Source organism: Tachypleus tridentatus, chromosome 9, assembly GCF_004210375.1.
Source record: "Tachypleus tridentatus isolate NWPU-2018 chromosome 9, ASM421037v1, whole genome shotgun sequence".
Classification (NCBI taxonomy): domain Eukaryota; kingdom Metazoa; phylum Arthropoda; class Merostomata; order Xiphosura; family Limulidae; genus Tachypleus; species Tachypleus tridentatus.
This window is the reverse complement of record NC_134833.1, coordinates 41,552,563-41,558,576: the sequence shown is the minus strand read 5'-3', so window position 1 is coordinate 41,558,576 and position 6,014 is coordinate 41,552,563. Positions and strand designations below refer to the sequence as shown.

General features: G+C 35.3%; 1 protein-coding gene across 2 annotated transcripts in view; it reads right to left on the bottom strand.

Annotated features, from left to right (window-relative positions):
- The window catches only part of LOC143225128 (uncharacterized), a 78,583-nt gene that overhangs the window by 16,619 nt on the left and 55,950 nt on the right, over window positions 1-6,014 (bottom strand). The gene's annotated exons all lie outside the window — the stretch shown is intronic.

Here is a 6,014-nt window from a genome sequence, read left to right as displayed (position 1 = left end):
AAAATTACACAATATATATGAAATGATCATTATTTGCATCCACTTGGCCTTTAATATTTAAATTGCTGTTATTCACTTATGTATAAAGCACAAATTGGACCAAAATATGGAATTTTGAAATTTTGTGACATGGCAGAAATCGAAGATGGTGGCCAAATTTTCGTGCATTTTCGCAAAATCGCTCATAACTTTTGAACCAGTTAACGTATAAAGTTGATTTTGGTGTCTAACCATATGTTTTACCACATAAGGAATTCAATAGAACTACAACACTGGTTTACAAAGAAATTGAGGCAAGCACAAAAATAGCTGTTTTAACCTAATTTGGGGGTGCTGAATTCAGATTTGAAATCCGTTTTTACTCATCACCTCTAGTTTTTTAGATATGCATACTGTACATTTTGTACACACTGTACATAAAGGCGTATATGCATTCAGGGTTAATTTCTAATATTGTGTGACTTATGTCTTCTTTTTAGTTATTATGCAATAAATGTAAGTGATAGCATTACATTATATATATATATATATATATAGCTATATATCAAGACGGATTTTGGCAGTTAAGCGTAGCCAACATGTCTCAATCAACAGCCAGTAGTGCACTGGCAGTCAGCAGGAGGTTGGTGTCCCTCGACAATTGTGTTACACAATCTTTTGGGTATGTATTTGTATTACAATTTCCAATGACGCACATAATTATTATTGCCTTACATATGATTTAATTTTACTTTGTTTTTTTTTCAGATTCTCCAATGGCTTCAAGCTCGTCAAAACACTGAGGATGCCTCAACAAGGCCAATTCTTTGAAAGAATTAACTTTGGAGAGAGCCACGAAGCTATGCAGATGATTGTTATTTTTGTCTAACAAATATAACTGGTTTCAATGCATCTTCTAGAAGAAAGATCAAGTATCCCAACCTTCCATCTGCTATGAGACCCGTTCCCCATTCAGATGATCTTCCTGTCCCATCACCTCCAGTAAATAAGGATCTTCTTTCCTCATCAGATGAAGAAATGCCTCCAAGGGAAGATTCTGCCAAGTCAATCTCTTATTATTCAGGAACAAGTGGCAACGAGCCACACTAGATCACGCAAGAAGACCTGAATGACATTGCTCGTGATATGTATCTGTCAAAACAGCAGTCAGAGCTCTTGGCTTCTCGGCTTAAACAGTGGAACCTAGTACAGGAAGATGTAAGGATCACCAGTTTCAGGAATCGGAACAAAGACCTTGCTTCATTTTTCGACATGGAAAACAAGTTGTGCTACTGCACAAATGTACCTGGCTTGTTCACTTTCCTTGGTTTGCCACATAATCCTTCAGACTGGCGTCTTTTCATAGACTCTTCCAAGCGAAGTCTCAAGGCTGTGCTTCTGCACAATGGGAATAAATATCCCAGCATTCCCACTGCACACTCTGTCCATCTAAAGGAGTCCTATGACAATATAGAGCTTCTTTCAAAAGCTGTTAAGTACAACCAGTACCAGTGGAGTCTGTGTAGGGACCTCAAGGTCATTGGTCTTCTTATAGGTATGCAAGCGGGCTTCACAAAGTACTGTTGCTTTCTCTGTCTCTGGGATAGTCGAGCTGTATCCCAGCATTACAAGCAGAAAGACTGGGGTCTAGAAGCACTTTCGTTCCTGGCAAACACAGCGTCAAGGAGAATCCTCTGGTTGACATGAAGAAGGTGCTTCTTCCTCCTCTTCACATCAAGCTTGGTTTGATGAAGAATTTCGTGAAGGCCATGGACAAAAATGGTGCTGCCTTCCAACACTTGTCTACTGTGTTCCCAGGTCTCAGTGCTGCTAAGCTCAAAGAGGGCATCTTTGTCGGACCTCAAATCCGAGAAGTGCTGAAGGATACTGATTTTGAGGAGCTTCTTACCTTAAAGGAACTGAGAGCATGGGAAGCATTTAAGTCAGTCTGTAGTGGCTTCCTTGGTAACCCACACGTACCAAATTACCAAGCCTGTATTGAGAAGTTGCTAAAGACTTATGAGGATATGGGATGCCGAATGTCACTCAAAATTCATTTTCTCCATTCCCACCTCAACTTCTTCCCTCCAAACCTTGGAGCAATGAGTGATGAGCACGGAGAAAGATTCCACCAAGGCAAGTGGAACCCCAGCATGATGGGAGACTTCTGCTGGATGCTCTTGCGTGACATCCCCGGAGGCAAAATACACCAGATCATCTAAGAAAACACACTTCTCACCGGCTGCAGTACTATGAATTGTGTACATTGTGTCATCCAAGTATATTTATTCTGTCAATGTTCTTTATCTATCCTATTTTATCTGTAATAAGCTGCTGCAACTGTTGAAATAAGCACGTCTATACTCTGTATATACTAAAATGAGACTATTTAAAAGCCAGAAAACTAGAGGTGATAGAGCAAAACTGTTTATAAATTTGAATTCAGCACACCCAAATTAGTAAAAAACACCTATTCACATTCTTGCCTCAGTCAAAAAATATTTTTTGTAAACCAGTGTAATTACCCAGCACGCAAGGTGACGTTGAATAAACGTTGAAATGAGGTTGGAAAGGTTGAAGAATGGTTGAGGTTGGATACTCAACGTCTAACCAACGTTGAGAATTGGTTGTATGGCCAACCATGCTAACTGCGTTGAGAGTGTGACGTTGACTAAACGTCGGAACAACGTCTGAATATTGACGTAGCCAATGGCGTTGAATATACGACATATAATCAACGTTGAGGACTTGTGGTATGGCCAACCATTGCAGTTACGTGGAGCGACAGACGTTGATTCATCGTTGCATCAAAGACAAATTATCCACGTGAAAAACACGACATTTATTCAATGTTGAGAACATGTAGTTTTGCTAAACGTTCAAATATCGTTGAGTGACAGACGTCAGGGGCGTAGCTAGAGAGTTATGAAAGTATATACGGTGTAGGGAGAGCCCCGCCCACCCACCCAGGTGACAACAAAATTTTACTGCAGACAGGTTCATAAACTGTAGGCCTATATGAAAACTTGGAATTCAACCATGAATTACTTAAATTACCATGTAATTTTCGAGTGACAGGCCTTAAGCGTTTAATTTTTATTTATTTATGTTTAAAACTTTCTGACGACTTTCTTTTACATGTAATGCCGATTTGCGAAAAAAATAATCACCACTGCTGCAAAACCAAAAATGTCATAATTAAAAGTTCTTCTTTCACTGAACAGTGGCGAATCCAGGGGGGGGGGTTAGGGGGTTTAACCTTGCCGGGAAAAATTACCTTTTTTTGCAGTATATTTCGTGATTTTTTTATATATATATATACAAATGGCTGACTAGCATGCCACGTAGATTTTGTGCTCAATGTAAAGTTTATATTAAAGTTGGTGATAAAGCCCTTCATTGCTCTGGTGAGTGTCAAAAATGGTATCATTTAAGATGTAAGAACTTAACTGAACAGGATTTGGAATATTTTAATGAAATTGGGAAAAGTTATGAATGTGATTTTTTGTATGAGAAAAAGAAAGTTAAGCCTAAATAGTGAATCTCCATTAAGAAGGACTGTGTCCATTTCGTTAGAGGGGGAGACAGTGAATCTTGTTGAGAATAGTGAGCTTGATTTAAATATGGGGGAGGCAGATATGAAGTGGCTTAAGACAAAAGTTACTGAAATTTTGTCAAGACTTGATGACTTTCACTTAATTAAAGTAAAGGTCGAAGAATTAGTGACTTCTTTTCAATTTTATTCAGAGAAGGTAGAAACTGAGTGAGGATATCACAACTTTGAGAGCTGAAGTTAAGGAGTGTAAACAGGAAAATAAAACATTAAAGCATGAAAATGAAGAATTGTGGAAGGAGATGGCAAGTTTTCGGAGGAAGATGTGTGACGCGGAACAATATTCTTATAACTATAATGTTTTGATTGGAGGTATTCCCAGAGAATCCTAATGAGAATTTGCAAGAAGTTGTTGAGAAGATTACAACTACTTTTGGGGTTGACTGTGCTCCTACAGATATTGACACTGTTCATCATATAGGAAAGAAAACAACTGAAAATAAGAGTCCGAGACAGATTGTTGTTAAGTTTTGTCGTAAGCAAATTAAATTTGATCTGCTTAAACTTAAGAAAACTAAATTTCGCTCTCTTAATACTAATGATATTAAGGTCTGTAATGAATCTTATCCAGTTTATGTTAACGAACATCTCTCCCCATATTATCGTGATATTTTCATGCAAAACGTAAACAGAAAAATCTTGGCTATAAAGTTCTTTGGGTATCGAATGGTAATATTCTTATTAGGAAATCAGAAACTACTCAGCCCATTGTTTTACGCTGCTTGATTGATCTTAATAATTTATAAACACTGCAATGGCTGATGATTTTGATGATATTGTTGGTGTTACACCAACTTTGTCTTCTCTTTCTGATTTACCAAATGTTTTTTTCTGTTGGTCATTTAAATTTAATACATGTTAACATTCGAAGTCTTACTCAAAATTTTGACCAATTTCTTGTTTTTATACAATCAAGCGTTGTTAAATTTCATATAATAGCTTTTTCTGAAACTTGGTTTGTTGAGGATGGATTTGTTTCCTTTTCGATTCCAGGTTACTCCTTTTATTCTTCATCTTCTGGTCTAAATAAGGCTAGTGGAGTGGCAGTTTTTGTTAAATTTGAGATACTGACTATGATAAAAGAAGTACAGTACATTAAGTCTGATGCTTTAATTTTATTTTGTATGATTCAAAATAAGAAATTTAATCTCTTTGTTGTTTATCGATCTCCTAGATTGCCTGTATAAATTATCTTATTATGGTTTTAGAGGCATTGTTTTTGATTGGTTTTTTTCTTACTTTCACAATAGAAAGCAATCGGTTTGTATCCATAATAATTATAGTGATTGGCTTACAATTAATGTTGAAGTACCACAAGGTTCTGTTCTGGGCCCTTTATTATTTCTCATTTATATAAATGATATTCTTTACCAACAGTTTTTGGAGATATCCAAGCCTATACCGATGATATTGCTGTTCATCTAATTAATAAAGCCATTATTTCTAGTGATCTTAATAAAATTAAAAATTGGCTTTTTTTGTAATGGCTTATCCTTAAATATATCTAAATCTTTTCTTCTTCAGTTTAACCTTTATGGTGTCATTCCAGCCTTTCCTTCTATTTTTTATCATTCCAGTGATTGTTATACTTACCCTAATTGTAAGTGTCCCAAATTGACTCAAGTTTCCTCTGTTAACTATTTAGGAATTATTTTAGAGCGAAAATTAAATTGGCAATTTCATATTAATTCTTTAGTTAATAAATTAAAATATAGTTCTATGCTAATTTTTGAACTTAGTCATTCTGCTCCTTATTATATTTTGTTAAGTGTATATTATGCTCTCTTTCAATCCTTCTTACAATATTGTATTTCAATTTGGGGTGGCACATATAAGACTTTTTTAATTCCTATTCACAAGTTGCAAAAAAGTGTTTTCTCTCTTATTTTTACCCATAGGCTTGATACCGATTTCAGTAAATTGAACTCCCCTCTTTCATATGATAAACTTTATTTATATTTTTTAGCTTTATCTACATTGCATGTTTCTTTTAATAGGCCTTTTAAAGTCACTTCATATTTTACACGACTTCAATCTTTTTTTCCAATTAATGTACCCACACCACGTAAAACAGTTACACTTGATCAATATCTTTATTTGGCACCTCGTATTCATAATTTTATTCCTTATAGTATAAGATCTTCTATTAATCGTGTTAATCAAAAGAAGTACTTAAAACAATGGATCTTAAATACTGATGATAATATTCTGGGAACTTTATTTTGATTTTGTAAGTTTTGATTTTACTTTATTATGTGTTTAACCATCACAGGACGAGTTAACTCTTTGTTGATGGTTTTATATTGTTATTTGATTTTTTGTGTCTAATTTATTGCTTAATAAATTTATTATTATTATTATTATTATTATAAACCCCCTCCTCGGGGCCTTGTTCATAGGGTTTCTCCAGGTCCCATAGTCT